Below are 17,871 nucleotides of genomic sequence, written 5' to 3' on the forward strand. Positions count from 1 at the left end.
TCATTTTCCCCCGTCAAACGGCTTGCCCGATCTAAGGCTAATTTCTTTCTTTTTATCGGCACCAGGCTTAAAACTCAGTTTAAGGCGATAGTTCCGGGCTATGTTTGACTCCAGAGTTGAATCTGTCATCCCGCATTTCCTCAGCAAATCAAGCTACCCATCTCAAGTCTCATGAGCTGAGGACGGCAAAGTCCCTGTGGGCTTAGGACAGTCAAAGAAACCCCTGGGCTGCATGCTAAGCCCCTTTTCGGCTTCACTTTCCGAATCCTGCCCTAGCTTGCGATTAGTTTTTTTCTCACTTCTTGCCCCCATCTCCCACCTTGCCTCATGGTCTCCCCTCCTCTGCGCACCTGACAGTTTGCCTGCCCTTCCACTGCCTGTCTCCAGACTTTCCAAGGAGAAAAGGCAAAGCACTAAAGCGGGCCGGGCAACGGGTCAAGTTCCGCTTTCGGCGACTAGCAGGGAGGTAGCGTGGCCGAGCGGTCTAAGGCGCTGGATTAAGGCTCCAGTCTCTTCGGAGGCGTGGGTTCAAATCCCACCGCTGCCACTTTTCCTGGCCTTGCATTTTAAAGAAGAACGTAACGTTGACCTCTTCCTTCATTAGTGCCACCTCTGTCGCAATGAGCAAGCGGATGGTATGCCACACCCTGCAGGAAAAAGGTTTCGCTTCTGACGTCTTGCTTTTCTGGACATCCAGTCTCAAGTTTCCCATCTGGAACGGCGCTCCCTGCTGCTTTGTGAAGGCTTGCTGCAAGAGCCTTCGAAACCCAGGAGCTCTTGCGTTGAGCTGTGACGCGTCCTGGGAAGACCTCCCGTTGCAGCGGAATGAGCCCCACTTCCAGGGCGTGCTGGTAGCAAATTTCCCACAGCCCACAGGGAGCAAACGATCCCAGGTGTGATGTATCACCAGGAGAGGCTGAGATGAGAGTAAGGGTTCACGCGTGTGCCCGGACCGAGGTTAATGATGGGATTAGAGCTAGGGTTAGATGCAGGGAAAGAGTGAGAGTTATAATTAGGGATAAAGCTAACAGGTGATCATTACTCGTCATGTAACATGATACAAAGGGTCAGAAGAGGAACTGATTCAGGGTTACAATTTGGACTTCGCAGACAACAGGAGCACTAAATGGTGCTGAGGGGGACTCAATAAAGTGGACCGGCCGCCTAATGTAAGCAATTGTGCACAAATATTGTACGATGACTAGCGTTGCCGGTGCTTTTTTCTTAAAGAGTCAGTTCTTGGCACCCATTCCCTACTTGACTCAGCCTAATCTTCAAGAATATTTGTCAAGAACTAAAAAAAATCCAGAAAAGGTTTAACCTCCCCGTCGGGGAATTGAACCCCGGTCTCCCGCGTGACAGGCGGGGATACTGACCACTATACTAACGAGGAGACGTGAGGGCATGAAATGAACAGCTGCTGATGTCTGCACAGCATCCAGCGACCACCTAGCTGGCCTAGGGGGTCTCATTTTCCCCCGTCAAACGGCTTGCCCGATCTAAGGCTAATTTCTTTCTTTTTATCGGCACCAGGCTTAAAACTCAGTTTAAGGCGATAGTTCCGGGCTATGTTTGACTCCAGAGTTGAATCTGTCATCCCGCATTTCCTCAGCAAATCAAGCTACCCATCTCAAGTCTCATGAGCTGAGGACGGCAAAGTCCCTGTGGGCTTAGGACAGTCAAAGAAACCCCTGGGCTGCATGCTAAGCCCCTTTTCGGCTTCACTTTCCGAATCCTGCCCTAGCTTGCGATTAGTTTTTTTCTCACTTCTTGCCCCCATCTCCCACCTTGCCTCATGGTCTCCCCTCCTCTGCGCACCTGACAGTTTGCCTGCCCTTCCACTGCCTGTCTCCAGACTTTCCAAGGAGAAAAGGCAAAGCACTAAAGCGGGCCGGGCAACGGGTCAAGTTCCGCTTTCGGCGACTAGCAGGGAGGTAGCGTGGCCGAGCGGTCTAAGGCGCTGGATTAAGGCTCCAGTCTCTTCAGAGGCGTGGGTTCAAATCCCACCGCTGCCACTTTTCCTGGCCTTGCATTTTAAAGAAGAACGTAACGTTGACCTCTTCCTTCATTAGTGCCACCTCTGTCGCAATGAGCAAGCGGATGGTATGCCACACCCTGCAGGAAAAAGGTTTCGCTTCTGACGTCTTGCTTTTCTGGACATCCAGTCTCAAGTTTCCCATCTGGAACGGCGCTCCCTGCTGCTTTGTGAAGGCTTGCTGCAAGAGCCTTCGAAACCCAGGAGCTCTTGCGTTGAGCTGTGACGCGTCCTGGGAAGACCTCCCGTTGCAGCGGAATGAGCCCCACTTCCAGGGCGTGCTGGTAGCAAATTTCCCACAGCCCACAGGGAGCAAACGATCCCAGGTGTGATGTATCACCAGGAGAGGCTGAGATGAGAGTAAGGGTTCACGCGTGTGCCCGGACCGAGGTTAATGATGGGATTAGAGCTAGGGTTAGATGCAGGGAAAGAGTGAGAGTTATAATTAGGGATAAAGCTAACAGGTGATCATTACTCGTCATGTAACATGATACAAAGGGTCAGAAGAGGAACTGATTCAGGGTTACAATTTGGACTTCGCAGACAACAGGAGCACTAAATGGTGCTGAGGGGGACTCAATAAAGTGGACCGGCCGCCTAATGTAAGCAATTGTGCACAAATATTGTACGATGACTAGCGTTGCCGGTGCTTTTTTCTTAAAGAGTCAGTTCTTGGCACCCATTCCCTACTTGACTCAGCCTAATCTTCAAGAATATTTGTCAAGAACTAAAAAAAATCCAGAAAAGGTTTAACCTCCCCGTCGGGGAATTGAACCCCGGTCTCCCGCGTGACAGGCGGGGATACTGACCACTATACTAACGAGGAGACGTGAGGGCATGAAATGAACAGCTGCTGATGTCTGCACAGCATCCAGCGACCACCTAGCTGGCCTAGGGGGTCTCATTTTCCCCCGTCAAACGGCTTGCCCGATCTAAGGCTAATTTCTTTCTTTTTATCGGCACCAGGCTTAAAACTCAGTTTAAGGCGATAGTTCCGGGCTATGTTTGACTCCAGAGTTGAATCTGTCATCCCGCATTTCCTCAGCAAATCAAGCTACCCATCTCAAGTCTCATGAGCTGAGGACGGCAAAGTCCCTGTGGGCTTAGGACAGTCAAAGAAACCCCTGGGCTGCATGCTAAGCCCCTTTTCGGCTTCACTTTCCGAATCCTGCCCTAGCTTGCGATTAGTTTTTTTCTCACTTCTTGCCCCCATCTCCCACCTTGCCTCATGGTCTCCCCTCCTCTGCGCACCTGACAGTTTGCCTGCCCTTCCACTGCCTGTCTCCAGACTTTCCAAGGAGAAAAGGCAAAGCACTAAAGCGGGCCGGGCAACGGGTCAAGTTCCGCTTTCGGCGACTAGCAGGGAGGTAGCGTGGCCGAGCGGTCTAAGGCGCTGGATTAAGGCTCCAGTCTCTTCGGAGGCGTGGGTTCAAATCCCACCGCTGCCACTTTTCCTGGCCTTGCATTTTAAAGAAGAACGTAACGTTGACCTCTTCCTTCATTAGTGCCACCTCTGTCGCAATGAGCAAGAGGATGGTATGCCACACCCTGCAGGAAAAAGGTTTCGCTTCTGACGTCTTGCTTTTCTGGACATCCAGTCTCAAGTTTCCCATCTGGAACGGCGCTCCCTGCTGCTTTGTGAAGGCTTGCTGCAAGAGCCTTCGAAACCCAGGAGCTCTTGCGTTGAGCTGTGACGCGTCCTGGGAAGACCTCCCGTTGCAGCGGAATGAGCCCCACTTCCAGGGCGTGCTGGTAGCAAATTTCCCACAGCCCACAGGGAGCAAACGATCCCAGGTGTGATGTATCACCAGGAGAGGCTGAGATGAGAGTAAGGGTTCACGCGTGTGCCCGGACCGAGGTTAATGATGGGATTAGAGCTAGGGTTAGATGCAGGGAAAGAGTGAGAGTTATAATTAGGGATAAAGCTAACAGGTGATCATTACTCGTCATGTAACATGATACAAAGGGTCAGAAGAGGAACTGATTCAGGGTTACAATTTGGACTTCGCAGACAACAGGAGCACTAAATGGTGCTGAGGGGGACTCAATAAAGTGGACCGGCCGCCTAATGTAAGCAATTGTGCACAAATATTGTACGATGACTAGCGTTGCCGGTGCTTTTTTCTTAAAGAGTCAGTTCTTGGCACCCATTCCCTACTTGACTCAGCCTAATCTTCAAGAATATTTGTCAAGAACTAAAAAAAATCCAGAAAAGGTTTAACCTCCCCGTCGGGGAATTGAACCCCGGTCTCCCGCGTGACAGGCGGGGATACTGACCACTATACTAACGAGGAGACGTGAGGGCATGAAATGAACAGCTGCTGATGTCTGCACAGCATCCAGCGACCACCTAGCTGGCCTAGGGGGTCTCATTTTCCCCCGTCAAACGGCTTGCCCGATCTAAGGCTAATTTCTTTCTTTTTATCGGCACCAGGCTTAAAACTCAGTTTAAGGCGATAGTTCCGGGCTATGTTTGACTCCAGAGTTGAATCTGTCATCCCGCATTTCCTCAGCAAATCAAGCTACCCATCTCAAGTCTCATGAGCTGAGGACGGCAAAGTCCCTGTGGGCTTAGGACAGTCAAAGAAACCCCTGGGCTGCATGCTAAGCCCCTTTTCGGCTTCACTTTCCGAATCCTGCCCTAGCTTGCGATTAGTTTTTTTCTCACTTCTTGCCCCCATCTCCCACCTTGCCTCATGGTCTCCCCTCCTCTGCGCACCTGACAGTTTGCCTGCCCTTCCACTGCCTGTCTCCAGACTTTCCAAGGAGAAAAGGCAAAGCACTAAAGCGGGCCGGGCAACGGGTCAAGTTCCGCTTTCGGCGACTAGCAGGGAGGTAGCGTGGCCGAGCGGTCTAAGGCGCTGGATTAAGGCTCCAGTCTCTTCGGAGGCGTGGGTTCAAATCCCACCGCTGCCACTTTTCCTGGCCTTGCATTTTAAAGAAGAACGTAACGTTGACCTCTTCCTTCATTAGTGCCACCTCTGTCGCAATGAGCAAGCGGATGGTATGCCACACCCTGCAGGAAAAAGGTTTCGCTTCTGACGTCTTGCTTTTCTGGACATCCAGTCTCAAGTTTCCCATCTGGAACGGCGCTCCCTGCTGCTTTGTGAAGGCTTGCTGCAAGAGCCTTCGAAACCCAGGAGCTCTTGCGTTGAGCTGTGACGCGTCCTGGGAAGACCTCCCGTTGCAGCGGAATGAGCCCCACTTCCAGGGCGTGCTGGTAGCAAATTTCCCACAGCCCACAGGGAGCAAACGATCCCAGGTGTGATGTATCACCAGGAGAGGCTGAGATGAGAGTAAGGGTTCACGCGTGTGCCCGGACCGAGGTTAATGATGGGATTAGAGCTAGGGTTAGATGCAGGGAAAGAGTGAGAGTTATAATTAGGGATAAAGCTAACAGGTGATCATTACTCGTCATGTAACATGATACAAAGGGTCAGAAGAGGAACTGATTCAGGGTTACAATTTGGACTTCGCAGACAACAGGAGCACTAAATGGTGCTGAGGGGGACTCAATAAAGTGGACCGGCCGCCTAATGTAAGCAATTGTGCACAAATATTGTACGATGACTAGCGTTGCTGGTGCTTTTTTCTTAAAGAGTCAGTTCTTGGCACCCATTCCCTACTTGACTCAGCCTAATCTTCAAGAATATTTGTCAAGAACTAAAAAAAATCCAGAAAAGGTTTAACCTCCCCGTCGGGGAATTGAACCCGAATTGAACCCCGGTCTCCCGCGTGACAGGCGGGGATACTGACCACTATACTAACGAGGAGACGTGAGGGCATGAAATGAACAGCTGCTGATGTCTGCACAGCATCCAGCGACCACCTAGCTGGCCTAGGGGGTCTCATTTTCCCCCGTCAAACGGCTTGCCCGATCTAAGGCTAATTTCTTTCTTTTTATCGGCACCAGGCTTAAAACTCAGTTTAAGGCGATAGTTCCGGGCTATGTTTGACTCCAGAGTTGAATCTGTCATCCCGCATTTCCTCAGCAAATCAAGCTACCCATCTCAAGTCTCATGAGCTGAGGACGGCAAAGTCCCTGTGGGCTTAGGACAGTCAAAGAAACCCCTGGGCTGCATGCTAAGCCCCTTTTCGGCTTCACTTTCCGAATCCTGCCCTAGCTTGCGATTAGTTTTTTTCTCACTTCTTGCCCCCATCTCCCACCTTGCCTCATGGTCTCCCCTCCTCTGCGCACCTGACAGTTTGCCTGCCCTTCCACTGCCTGTCTCCAGACTTTCCAAGGAGAAAAGGCAAAGCACTAAAGCGGGCCGGGCAACGGGTCAAGTTCCGCTTTCGGGGACTAGCAGGGAGGTAGCGTGGCCGAGCGGTCTAAGGCGCTGGATTAAGGCTCCAGTCTCTTCGGAGGCGTGGGTTCAAATCCCACCGCTGCCACTTTTCCTGGCCTTGCATTTTAAAGAAGAACGTAACGTTGACCTCTTCCTTCATTAGTGCCACCTCTGTCGCAATGAGCAAGCGGATGGTATGCCACACCCTGCAGGAAAAAGGTTTCGCTTCTGACGTCTTGCTTTTCTGGACATCCAGTCTCAAGTTTCCCATCTGGAACGGCGCTCCCTGCTGCTTTGTGAAGGCTTGCTGCAAGAGCCTTCGAAACCCAGGAGCTCTTGCGTTGAGCTGTGACGCGTCCTGGGAAGACCTCCCGTTGCAGCGGAATGAGCCCCACTTCCAGGGCGTGCTGGTAGCAAATTTCCCACAGCCCACAGGGAGCAAACGATCCCAGGTGTGATGTATCACCAGGAGAGGCTGAGATGAGAGTAAGGGTTCACGCGTGTGCCCGGACCGAGGTTAATGATGGGATTAGAGCTAGGGTTAGATGCAGGGAAAGAGTGAGAGTTATAATTAGGGATAAAGCTAACAGGTGATCATTACTCGTCATGTAACATGATACAAAGGGTCAGAAGAGGAACTGATTCAGGGTTACAATTTGGACTTCGCAGACAACAGGAGCACTAAATGGTGCTGAGGGGGACTCAATAAAGTGGACCGGCCGCCTAATGTAAGCAATTGTGCACAAATATTGTACGATGACTAGCGTTGCCGGTGCTTTTTTCTTAAAGAGTCAGTTCTTGGCACCCATTCCCTACTTGACTCAGCCTAATCTTCAAGAATATTTGTCAAGAACTAAAAAAAATCCAGAAAAGGTTTAACCTCCCCGTCGGGGAATTGAACCCCGGTCTCCCGCGTGACAGGCGGGGATACTGACCACTATACTAACAAGGAGACGTGAGGGCATGAAATGAACAGCTGCTGATGTCTGCACAGCATCCAGCGACCACCTAGCTGGCCTAGGGGGTCTCATTTTCCCCCGTCAAACGGCTTGCCCGATCTAAGGCTAATTTCTTTCTTTTTATCGGCACCAGGCTTAAAACTCAGTTTAAGGCGATAGTTCCGGGCTATGTTTGACTCCAGAGTTGAATCTGTCATCCCGCATTTCCTCAGCAAATCAAGCTACCCATCTCAAGTCTCATGAGCTGAGGACGGCAAAGTCCCTGTGGGCTTAGGACAGTCAAAGAAACCCCTGGGCTGCATGCTAAGCCCCTTTTCGGCTTCACTTTCCGAATCCTGCCCTAGCTTGCGATTAGTTTTTTTCTCACTTCTTGCCCCCATCTCCCACCTTGCCTCATGGTCTCCCCTCCTCTGCGCACCTGACAGTTTGCCTGCCCTTCCACTGCCTGTCTCCAGACTTTCCAAGGAGAAAAGGCAAAGCACTAAAGCGGGCCGGGCAACGGGTCAAGTTCCGCTTTCGGCGACTAGCAGGGAGGTAGCGTGGCCGAGCGGTCTAAGGCGCTGGATTAAGGCTCCAGTCTCTTCAGAGGCGTGGGTTCAAATCCCACCGCTGCCACTTTTCCTGGCCTTGCATTTTAAAGAAGAACGTAACGTTGACCTCTTCCTTCATTAGTGCCACCTCTGTCGCAATGAGCAAGCGGATGGTATGCCACACCCTGCAGGAAAAAGGTTTCGCTTCTGACGTCTTGCTTTTCTGGACATCCAGTCTCAAGTTTCCCATCTGGAACGGCGCTCCCTGCTGCTTTGTGAAGGCTTGCTGCAAGAGCCTTCGAAACCCAGGAGCTCTTGCGTTGAGCTGTGACGCGTCCTGGGAAGACCTCCCGTTGCAGCGGAATGAGCCCCACTTCCAGGGCGTGCTGGTAGCAAATTTCCCACAGCCCACAGGGAGCAAACGATCCCAGGTGTGATGTATCACCAGGAGAGGCTGAGATGAGAGTAAGGGTTCACGCGTGTGCCCGGACCGAGGTTAATGATGGGATTAGAGCTAGGGTTAGATGCAGGGAAAGAGTGAGAGTTATAATTAGGGATAAAGCTAACAGGTGATCATTACTCGTCATGTAACATGATACAAAGGGTCAGAAGAGGAACTGATTCAGGGTTACAATTTGGACTTCGCAGACAACAGGAGCACTAAATGGTGCTGAGGGGGACTCAATAAAGTGGACCGGCCGCCTAATGTAAGCAATTGTGCACAAATATTGTACGATGACTAGCGTTGCCGGTGCTTTTTTCTTAAAGAGTCAGTTCTTGGCACCCATTCCCTACTTGACTCAGCCTAATCTTCAAGAATATTTGTCAAGAACTAAAAAAAATCCAGAAAAGGTTTAACCTCCCCGTCGGGGAATTGAACCCCGGTCTCCCGCGTGACAGGCGGGGATACTGACCACTATACTAACGAGGAGACGTGAGGGCATGAAATGAACAGCTGCTGATGTCTGCACAGCATCCAGCGACCACCTAGCTGGCCTAGGGGGTCTCATTTTCCCCCGTCAAACGGCTTGCCCGATCTAAGGCTAATTTCTTTCTTTTTATCGGCACCAGGCTTAAAACTCAGTTTAAGGCGATAGTTCCGGGCTATGTTTGACTCCAGAGTTGAATCTGTCATCCCGCATTTCCTCAGCAAATCAAGCTACCCATCTCAAGTCTCATGAGCTGAGGACGGCAAAGTCCCTGTGGGCTTAGGACAGTCAAAGAAACCCCTGGGCTGCATGCTAAGCCCCTTTTCGGCTTCACTTTCCGAATCCTGCCCTAGCTTGCGATTAGTTTTTTTCTCACTTCTTGCCCCCATCTCCCACCTTGCCTCATGGTCTCCCCTCCTCTGCGCACCTGACAGTTTGCCTGCCCTTCCACTGCCTGTCTCCAGACTTTCCAAGGAGAAAAGGCAAAGCACTAAAGCGGGCCGGGCAACGGGTCAAGTTCCGCTTTCGGCGACTAGCAGGGAGGTAGCGTGGCCGAGCGGTCTAAGGCGCTGGATTAAGGCTCCAGTCTCTTCGGAGGCGTGGGTTCAAATCCCACCGCTGCCACTTTTCCTGGCCTTGCATTTTAAAGAAGAACGTAACGTTGACCTCTTCCTTCATTAGTGCCACCTCTGTCGCAATGAGCAAGCGGATGGTATGCCACACCCTGCAGGAAAAAGGTTTCGCTTCTGACGTCTTGCTTTTCTGGACATCCAGTCTCAAGTTTCCCATCTGGAACGGCGCTCCCTGCTGCTTTGTGAAGGCTTGCTGCAAGAGCCTTCGAAACCCAGGAGCTCTTGCGTTGAGCTGTGACGCGTCCTGGGAAGACCTCCCGTTGCAGCGGAATGAGCCCCACTTCCAGGGCGTGCTGGTAGCAAATTTCCCACAGCCCACAGGGAGCAAACGATCCCAGGTGTGATGTATCACCAGGAGAGGCTGAGATGAGAGTAAGGGTTCACGCGTGTGCCCGGACCGAGGTTAATGATGGGATTAGAGCTAGGGTTAGATGCAGGGAAAGAGTGAGAGTTATAATTAGGGATAAAGCTAACAGGTGATCATTACTCGTCATGTAACATGATACAAAGGGTCAGAAGAGGAACTGATTCAGGGTTACAATTTGGACTTCGCAGACAACAGGAGCACTAAATGGTGCTGAGGGGGACTCAATAAAGTGGACCGGCCGCCTAATGTAAGCAATTGTGCACAAATATTGTACGATGACTAGCGTTGCCGGTGCTTTTTTCTTAAAGAGTCAGTTCTTGGCACCCATTCCCTACTTGACTCAGCCTAATCTTCAAGAATATTTGTCAAGAACTAAAAAAAATCCAGAAAAGGTTTAACCTCCCCGTCGGGGAATTGAACCCCGGTCTCCCGCGTGACAGGCGGGGATACTGACCACTATACTAACGAGGAGACGTGAGGGCATGAAATGAACAGCTGCTGATGTCTGCACAGCATCCAGCGACCACCTAGCTGGCCTAGGGGGTCTCATTTTCCCCCGTCAAACGGCTTGCCCGATCTAAGGCTAATTTCTTTCTTTTTATCGGCACCAGGCTTAAAACTCAGTTTAAGGCGATAGTTCCGGGCTATGTTTGACTCCAGAGTTGAATCTGTCATCCCGCATTTCCTCAGCAAATCAAGCTACCCATCTCAAGTCTCATGAGCTGAGGACGGCAAAGTCCCTGTGGGCTTAGGACAGTCAAAGAAACCCCTGGGCTGCATGCTAAGCCCCTTTTCGGCTTCACTTTCCGAATCCTGCCCTAGCTTGCGATTAGTTTTTTTCTCACTTCTTGCCCCCATCTCCCACCTTGCCTCATGGTCTCCCCTCCTCTGCGCACCTGACAGTTTGCCTGCCCTTCCACTGCCTGTCTCCAGACTTTCCAAGGAGAAAAGGCAAAGCACTAAAGCGGGCCGGGCAACGGGTCAAGTTCCGCTTTCGGCGACTAGCAGGGAGGTAGCGTGGCCGAGCGGTCTAAGGCGCTGGATTAAGGCTCCAGTCTCTTCAGAGGCGTGGGTTCAAATCCCACCGCTGCCACTTTTCCTGGCCTTGCATTTTAAAGAAGAACGTAACGTTGACCTCTTCCTTCATTAGTGCCACCTCTGTCGCAATGAGCAAGCGGATGGTATGCCACACCCTGCAGGAAAAAGGTTTCGCTTCTGACGTCTTGCTTTTCTGGACATCCAGTCTCAAGTTTCCCATCTGGAACGGCGCTCCCTGCTGCTTTGTGAAGGCTTGCTGCAAGAGCCTTCGAAACCCAGGAGCTCTTGCGTTGAGCTGTGACGCGTCCTGGGAAGACCTCCCGTTGCAGCGGAATGAGCCCCACTTCCAGGGCGTGCTGGTAGCAAATTTCCCACAGCCCACAGGGAGCAAACGATCCCAGGTGTGATGTATCACCAGGAGAGGCTGAGATGAGAGTAAGGGTTCACGCGTGTGCCCGGACCGAGGTTAATGATGGGATTAGAGCTAGGGTTAGATGCAGGGAAAGAGTGAGAGTTATAATTAGGGATAAAGCTAACAGGTGATCATTACTCGTCATGTAACATGATACAAAGGGTCAGAAGAGGAACTGATTCAGGGTTACAATTTGGACTTCGCAGACAACAGGAGCACTAAATGGTGCTGAGGGGGACTCAATAAAGTGGACCGGCCGCCTAATGTAAGCAATTGTGCACAAATATTGTACGATGACTAGCGTTGCCGGTGCTTTTTTCTTAAAGAGTCAGTTCTTGGCACCCATTCCCTACTTGACTCAGCCTAATCTTCAAGAATATTTGTCAAGAACTAAAAAAAATCCAGAAAAGGTTTAACCTCCCCGTCGGGGAATTGAACCCCGGTCTCCCGCGTGACAGGCGGGGATACTGACCACTATACTAACGAGGAGACGTGAGGGCATGAAATGAACAGCTGCTGATGTCTGCACAGCATCCAGCGACCACCTAGCTGGCCTAGGGGGTCTCATTTTCCCCCGTCAAACGGCTTGCCCGATCTAAGGCTAATTTCTTTCTTTTTATCGGCACCAGGCTTAAAACTCAGTTTAAGGCGATAGTTCCGGGCTATGTTTGACTCCAGAGTTGAATCTGTCATCCCGCATTTCCTCAGCAAATCAAGCTACCCATCTCAAGTCTCATGAGCTGAGGACGGCAAAGTCCCTGTGGGCTTAGGACAGTCAAAGAAACCCCTGGGCTGCATGCTAAGCCCCTTTTCGGCTTCACTTTCCGAATCCTGCCCTAGCTTGCGATTAGTTTTTTTCTCACTTCTTGCCCCCATCTCCCACCTTGCCTCATGGTCTCCCCTCCTCTGCGCACCTGACAGTTTGCCTGCCCTTCCACTGCCTGTCTCCAGACTTTCCAAGGAGAAAAGGCAAAGCACTAAAGCGGGCCGGGCAACGGGTCAAGTTCCGCTTTCGGCGACTAGCAGGGAGGTAGCGTGGCCGAGCGGTCTAAGGCGCTGGATTAAGGCTCCAGTCTCTTCGGAGGCGTGGGTTCAAATCCCACCGCTGCCACTTTTCCTGGCCTTGCATTTTAAAGAAGAACGTAACGTTGACCTCTTCCTTCATTAGTGCCACCTCTGTCGCAATGAGCAAGAGGATGGTATGCCACACCCTGCAGGAAAAAGGTTTCGCTTCTGACGTCTTGCTTTTCTGGACATCCAGTCTCAAGTTTCCCATCTGGAACGGCGCTCCCTGCTGCTTTGTGAAGGCTTGCTGCAAGAGCCTTCGAAACCCAGGAGCTCTTGCGTTGAGCTGTGACGCGTCCTGGGAAGACCTCCCGTTGCAGCGGAATGAGCCCCACTTCCAGGGCGTGCTGGTAGCAAATTTCCCACAGCCCACAGGGAGCAAACGATCCCAGGTGTGATGTATCACCAGGAGAGGCTGAGATGAGAGTAAGGGTTCACGCGTGTGCCCGGACCGAGGTTAATGATGGGATTAGAGCTAGGGTTAGATGCAGGGAAAGAGTGAGAGTTATAATTAGGGATAAAGCTAACAGGTGATCATTACTCGTCATGTAACATGATACAAAGGGTCAGAAGAGGAACTGATTCAGGGTTACAATTTGGACTTCGCAGACAACAGGAGCACTAAATGGTGCTGAGGGGGACTCAATAAAGTGGACCGGCCGCCTAATGTAAGCAATTGTGCACAAATATTGTACGATGACTAGCGTTGCCGGTGCTTTTTTCTTAAAGAGTCAGTTCTTGGCACCCATTCCCTACTTGACTCAGCCTAATCTTCAAGAATATTTGTCAAGAACTAAAAAAAATCCAGAAAAGGTTTAACCTCCCCGTCGGGGAATTGAACCCCGGTCTCCCGCGTGACAGGCGGGGATACTGACCACTATACTAACAAGGAGACGGGAGGGCATGAAATGAACAGCTGCTGATGTCTGCACAGCATCCAGCGACCACCTAGCTGGCCTAGGGGGTCTCATTTTCCCCCGTCAAACGGCTTGCCCGATCTAAGGCTAATTTCTTTCTTTTTATCGGCACCAGGCTTAAAACTCAGTTTAAGGCGATAGTTCCGGGCTATGTTTGACTCCAGAGTTGAATCTGTCATCCCGCATTTCCTCAGCAAATCAAGCTACCCATCTCAAGTCTCATGAGCTGAGGACGGCAAAGTCCCTGTGGGCTTAGGACAGTCAAAGAAACCCCTGGGCTGCATGCTAAGCCCCTTTTCGGCTTCACTTTCCGAATCCTGCCCTAGCTTGCGATTAGTTTTTTTCTCACTTCTTGCCCCCATCTCCCACCTTGCCTCATGGTCTCCCCTCCTCTGCGCACCTGACAGTTTGCCTGCCCTTCCACTGCCTGTCTCCAGACTTTCCAAGGAGAAAAGGCAAAGCACTAAAGCGGGCCGGGCAACGGGTCAAGTTCCGCTTTCGGCGACTAGCAGGGAGGTAGCGTGGCCGAGCGGTCTAAGGCGCTGGATTAAGGCTCCAGTCTCTTCAGAGGCGTGGGTTCAAATCCCACCGCTGCCACTTTTCCTGGCCTTGCATTTTAAAGAAGAACGTAACGTTGACCTCTTCCTTCATTAGTGCCACCTCTGTCGCAATGAGCAAGCGGATGGTATGCCACACCCTGCAGGAAAAAGGTTTCGCTTCTGACGTCTTGCTTTTCTGGACATCCAGTCTCAAGTTTCCCATCTGGAACGGCGCTCCCTGCTGCTTTGTGAAGGCTTGCTGCAAGAGCCTTCGAAACCCAGGAGCTCTTGCGTTGAGCTGTGACGCGTCCTGGGAAGACCTCCCGTTGCAGCGGAATGAGCCCCACTTCCAGGGCGTGCTGGTAGCAAATTTCCCACAGCCCACAGGGAGCAAACGATCCCAGGTGTGATGTATCACCAGGAGAGGCTGAGATGAGAGTAAGGGTTCACGCGTGTGCCCGGACCGAGGTTAATGATGGGATTAGAGCTAGGGTTAGATGCAGGGAAAGAGTGAGAGTTATAATTAGGGATAAAGCTAACAGGTGATCATTACTCGTCATGTAACATGATACAAAGGGTCAGAAGAGGAACTGATTCAGGGTTACAATTTGGACTTCGCAGACAACAGGAGCACTAAATGGTGCTGAGGGGGACTCAATAAAGTGGACCGGCCGCCTAATGTAAGCAATTGTGCACAAATATTGTACGATGACTAGCGTTGCCGGTGCTTTTTTCTTAAAGAGTCAGTTCTTGGCACCCATTCCCTACTTGACTCAGCCTAATCTTCAAGAATATTTGTCAAGAACTAAAAAAAATCCAGAAAAGGTTTAACCTCCCCGTCGGGGAATTGAACCCCGGTCTCCCGCGTGACAGGCGGGGATACTGACCACTATACTAACGAGGAGACGTGAGGGCATGAAATGAACAGCTGCTGATGTCTGCACAGCATCCAGCGACCACCTAGCTGGCCTAGGGGGTCTCATTTTCCCCCGTCAAACGGCTTGCCCGATCTAAGGCTAATTTCTTTCTTTTTATCGGCACCAGGCTTAAAACTCAGTTTAAGGCGATAGTTCCGGGCTATGTTTGACTCCAGAGTTGAATCTGTCATCCCGCATTTCCTCAGCAAATCAAGCTACCCATCTCAAGTCTCATGAGCTGAGGACGGCAAAGTCCCTGTGGGCTTAGGACAGTCAAAGAAACCCCTGGGCTGCATGCTAAGCCCCTTTTCGGCTTCACTTTCCGAATCCTGCCCTAGCTTGCGATTAGTTTTTTTCTCACTTCTTGCCCCCATCTCCCACCTTGCCTCATGGTCTCCCCTCCTCTGCGCACCTGACAGTTTGCCTGCCCTTCCACTGCCTGTCTCCAGACTTTCCAAGGAGAAAAGGCAAAGCACTAAAGCGGGCCGGGCAACGGGTCAAGTTCCGCTTTCGGCGACTAGCAGGGAGGTAGCGTGGCCGAGCGGTCTAAGGCGCTGGATTAAGGCTCCAGTCTCTTCGGAGGCGTGGGTTCAAATCCCACCGCTGCCACTTTTCCTGGCCTTGCATTTTAAAGAAGAACGTAACGTTGACCTCTTCCTTCATTAGTGCCACCTCTGTCGCAATGAGCAAGCGGATGGTATGCCACACCCTGCAGGAAAAAGGTTTCGCTTCTGACGTCTTGCTTTTCTGGACATCCAGTCTCAAGTTTCCCATCTGGAACGGCGCTCCCTGCTGCTTTGTGAAGGCTTGCTGCAAGAGCCTTCGAAACCCAGGAGCTCTTGCGTTGAGCTGTGACGCGTCCTGGGAAGACCTCCCGTTGCAGCGGAATGAGCCCCACTTCCAGGGCGTGCTGGTAGCAAATTTCCCACAGCCCACAGGGAGCAAACGATCCCAGGTGTGATGTATCACCAGGAGAGGCTGAGATGAGAGTAAGGGTTCACGCGTGTGCCCGGACCGAGGTTAATGATGGGATTAGAGCTAGGGTTAGATGCAGGGAAAGAGTGAGAGTTATAATTAGGGATAAAGCTAACAGGTGATCATTACTCGTCATGTAACATGATACAAAGGGTCAGAAGAGGAACTGATTCAGGGTTACAATTTGGACTTCGCAGACAACAGGAGCACTAAATGGTGCTGAGGGGGACTCAATAAAGTGGACCGGCCGCCTAATGTAAGCAATTGTGCACAAATATTGTACGATGACTAGCGTTGCCGGTGCTTTTTTCTTAAAGAGTCAGTTCTTGGCACCCATTCCCTACTTGACTCAGCCTAATCTTCAAGAATATTTGTCAAGAACTAAAAAAAATCCAGAAAAGGTTTAACCTCCCCGTCGGGGAATTGAACCCCGGTCTCCCGCGTGACAGGCGGGGATACTGACCACTATACTAACGAGGAGACGTGAGGGCATGAAATGAACAGCTGCTGATGTCTGCACAGCATCCAGCGACCACCTAGCTGGCCTAGGGGGTCTCATTTTCCCCCGTCAAACGGCTTGCCCGATCTAAGGCTAATTTCTTTCTTTTTATCGGCACCAGGCTTAAAACTCAGTTTAAGGCGATAGTTCCGGGCTATGTTTGACTCCAGAGTTGAATCTGTCATCCCGCATTTCCTCAGCAAATCAAGCTACCCATCTCAAGTCTCATGAGCTGAGGACGGCAAAGTCCCTGTGGGCTTAGGACAGTCAAAGAAACCCCTGGGCTGCATGCTAAGCCCCTTTTCGGCTTCACTTTCCGAATCCTGCCCTAGCTTGCGATTAGTTTTTTTCTCACTTCTTGCCCCCATCTCCCACCTTGCCTCATGGTCTCCCCTCCTCTGCGCACCTGACAGTTTGCCTGCCCTTCCACTGCCTGTCTCCAGACTTTCCAAGGAGAAAAGGCAAAGCACTAAAGCGGGCCGGGCAACGGGTCAAGTTCCGCTTTCGGCGACTAGCAGGGAGGTAGCGTGGCCGAGCGGTCTAAGGCGCTGGATTAAGGCTCCAGTCTCTTCAGAGGCGTGGGTTCAAATCCCACCGCTGCCACTTTTCCTGGCCTTGCATTTTAAAGAAGAACGTAACGTTGACCTCTTCCTTCATTAGTGCCACCTCTGTCGCAATGAGCAAGCGGATGGTATGCCACACCCTGCAGGAAAAAGGTTTCGCTTCTGACGTCTTGCTTTTCTGGACATCCAGTCTCAAGTTTCCCATCTGGAACGGCGCTCCCTGCTGCTTTGTGAAGGCTTGCTGCAAGAGCCTTCGAAACCCAGGAGCTCTTGCGTTGAGCTGTGACGCGTCCTGGGAAGACCTCCCGTTGCAGCGGAATGAGCCCCACTTCCAGGGCGTGCTGGTAGCAAATTTCCCACAGCCCACAGGGAGCAAACGATCCCAGGTGTGATGTATCACCAGGAGAGGCTGAGATGAGAGTAAGGGTTCACGCGTGTGCCCGGACCGAGGTTAATGATGGGATTAGAGCTAGGGTTAGATGCAGGGAAAGAGTGAGAGTTATAATTAGGGATAAAGCTAACAGGTGATCATTACTCGTCATGTAACATGATACAAAGGGTCAGAAGAGGAACTGATTCAGGGTTACAATTTGGACTTCGCAGACAACAGGAGCACTAAATGGTGCTGAGGGGGACTCAATAAAGTGGACCGGCCGCCTAATGTAAGCAATTGTGCACAAATATTGTACGATGACTAGCGTTGCCGGTGCTTTTTTCTTAAAGAGTCAGTTCTTGGCACCCATTCCCTACTTGACTCAGCCTAATCTTCAAGAATATTTGTCAAGAACTAAAAAAAATCCAGAAAAGGTTTAACCTCCCCGTCGGGGAATTGAACCCCGGTCTCCCGCGTGACAGGCGGGGATACTGACCACTATACTAACGAGGAGACGTGAGGGCATGAAATGAACAGCTGCTGATGTCTGCACAGCATCCAGCGACCACCTAGCTGGCCTAGGGGGTCTCATTTTCCCCCGTCAAACGGCTTGCCCGATCTAAGGCTAATTTCTTTCTTTTTATCGGCACCAGGCTTAAAACTCAGTTTAAGGCGATAGTTCCGGGCTATGTTTGACTCCAGAGTTGAATCTGTCATCCCGCATTTCCTCAGCAAATCAAGCTACCCATCTCAAGTCTCATGAGCTGAGGACGGCAAAGTCCCTGTGGGCTTAGGACAGTCAAAGAAACCCCTGGGCTGCATGCTAAGCCCC

At 51.3% G+C, this 17,871-nt stretch overlaps 21 non-coding genes across 21 annotated transcripts; 12 read left to right on the forward strand and 9 right to left on the reverse strand.

Annotated features, from left to right (window-relative positions):
• Window positions 1-465: 465 nt before the first annotated feature.
• TRNAL-AAG (transfer RNA leucine (anticodon AAG)) lies at window positions 466-547 on the forward strand. Its single transcript has one exon. It is a non-coding gene; the product is annotated as a tRNA-Leu (tRNA).
• A 774-nt stretch (window positions 548-1,321) lies between these two features.
• Window positions 1,322-1,393, reverse strand: TRNAD-GUC (transfer RNA aspartic acid (anticodon GUC)). Its single transcript has one exon. It is a non-coding gene; the product is annotated as a tRNA-Asp (tRNA).
• Window positions 1,394-1,933: 540 nt separating this feature from the next.
• TRNAL-AAG (transfer RNA leucine (anticodon AAG)) lies at window positions 1,934-2,015 on the forward strand. Its single transcript has one exon. It is a non-coding gene; the product is annotated as a tRNA-Leu (tRNA).
• Window positions 2,016-2,789: 774 nt separating this feature from the next.
• Window positions 2,790-2,861, reverse strand: TRNAD-GUC (transfer RNA aspartic acid (anticodon GUC)). The gene has a single exon. It is a non-coding gene; the product is annotated as a tRNA-Asp (tRNA).
• A 540-nt stretch (window positions 2,862-3,401) lies between these two features.
• TRNAL-AAG (transfer RNA leucine (anticodon AAG)) lies at window positions 3,402-3,483 on the forward strand. Its single transcript has one exon. It is a non-coding gene; the product is annotated as a tRNA-Leu (tRNA).
• A 774-nt stretch (window positions 3,484-4,257) lies between these two features.
• TRNAD-GUC (transfer RNA aspartic acid (anticodon GUC)) lies at window positions 4,258-4,329 on the reverse strand. Its single transcript has one exon. It is a non-coding gene; the product is annotated as a tRNA-Asp (tRNA).
• Window positions 4,330-4,869: 540 nt separating this feature from the next.
• Window positions 4,870-4,951, forward strand: TRNAL-AAG (transfer RNA leucine (anticodon AAG)). The gene has a single exon. It is a non-coding gene; the product is annotated as a tRNA-Leu (tRNA).
• Window positions 4,952-6,348: 1,397 nt separating this feature from the next.
• Window positions 6,349-6,430, forward strand: TRNAL-AAG (transfer RNA leucine (anticodon AAG)). The gene has a single exon. It is a non-coding gene; the product is annotated as a tRNA-Leu (tRNA).
• A 1,386-nt stretch (window positions 6,431-7,816) lies between these two features.
• TRNAL-AAG (transfer RNA leucine (anticodon AAG)) lies at window positions 7,817-7,898 on the forward strand. The gene has a single exon. It is a non-coding gene; the product is annotated as a tRNA-Leu (tRNA).
• Window positions 7,899-8,672: 774 nt separating this feature from the next.
• Window positions 8,673-8,744, reverse strand: TRNAD-GUC (transfer RNA aspartic acid (anticodon GUC)). The gene has a single exon. It is a non-coding gene; the product is annotated as a tRNA-Asp (tRNA).
• Window positions 8,745-9,284: 540 nt separating this feature from the next.
• Window positions 9,285-9,366, forward strand: TRNAL-AAG (transfer RNA leucine (anticodon AAG)). Its single transcript has one exon. It is a non-coding gene; the product is annotated as a tRNA-Leu (tRNA).
• Window positions 9,367-10,140: 774 nt separating this feature from the next.
• Window positions 10,141-10,212, reverse strand: TRNAD-GUC (transfer RNA aspartic acid (anticodon GUC)). Its single transcript has one exon. It is a non-coding gene; the product is annotated as a tRNA-Asp (tRNA).
• Window positions 10,213-10,752: 540 nt separating this feature from the next.
• Window positions 10,753-10,834, forward strand: TRNAL-AAG (transfer RNA leucine (anticodon AAG)). The gene has a single exon. It is a non-coding gene; the product is annotated as a tRNA-Leu (tRNA).
• Window positions 10,835-11,608: 774 nt separating this feature from the next.
• TRNAD-GUC (transfer RNA aspartic acid (anticodon GUC)) lies at window positions 11,609-11,680 on the reverse strand. Its single transcript has one exon. It is a non-coding gene; the product is annotated as a tRNA-Asp (tRNA).
• A 540-nt stretch (window positions 11,681-12,220) lies between these two features.
• Window positions 12,221-12,302, forward strand: TRNAL-AAG (transfer RNA leucine (anticodon AAG)). Its single transcript has one exon. It is a non-coding gene; the product is annotated as a tRNA-Leu (tRNA).
• Window positions 12,303-13,688: 1,386 nt separating this feature from the next.
• TRNAL-AAG (transfer RNA leucine (anticodon AAG)) lies at window positions 13,689-13,770 on the forward strand. Its single transcript has one exon. It is a non-coding gene; the product is annotated as a tRNA-Leu (tRNA).
• Window positions 13,771-14,544: 774 nt separating this feature from the next.
• On the reverse strand, window positions 14,545-14,616 carry TRNAD-GUC (transfer RNA aspartic acid (anticodon GUC)). The gene has a single exon. It is a non-coding gene; the product is annotated as a tRNA-Asp (tRNA).
• Window positions 14,617-15,156: 540 nt separating this feature from the next.
• On the forward strand, window positions 15,157-15,238 carry TRNAL-AAG (transfer RNA leucine (anticodon AAG)). Its single transcript has one exon. It is a non-coding gene; the product is annotated as a tRNA-Leu (tRNA).
• A 774-nt stretch (window positions 15,239-16,012) lies between these two features.
• Window positions 16,013-16,084, reverse strand: TRNAD-GUC (transfer RNA aspartic acid (anticodon GUC)). The gene has a single exon. It is a non-coding gene; the product is annotated as a tRNA-Asp (tRNA).
• Window positions 16,085-16,624: 540 nt separating this feature from the next.
• Window positions 16,625-16,706, forward strand: TRNAL-AAG (transfer RNA leucine (anticodon AAG)). Its single transcript has one exon. It is a non-coding gene; the product is annotated as a tRNA-Leu (tRNA).
• Window positions 16,707-17,480: 774 nt separating this feature from the next.
• TRNAD-GUC (transfer RNA aspartic acid (anticodon GUC)) lies at window positions 17,481-17,552 on the reverse strand. The gene has a single exon. It is a non-coding gene; the product is annotated as a tRNA-Asp (tRNA).
• Window positions 17,553-17,871: the final 319 nt, after the last annotated feature.

Source organism: Ambystoma mexicanum, unplaced genomic scaffold, assembly GCF_040938575.1.
Source record: "Ambystoma mexicanum isolate Mex_15411 unplaced genomic scaffold, UKY_AmexF1_1 Mex_scaf20, whole genome shotgun sequence".
Taxonomy (NCBI): domain Eukaryota; kingdom Metazoa; phylum Chordata; class Amphibia; order Caudata; family Ambystomatidae; genus Ambystoma; species Ambystoma mexicanum.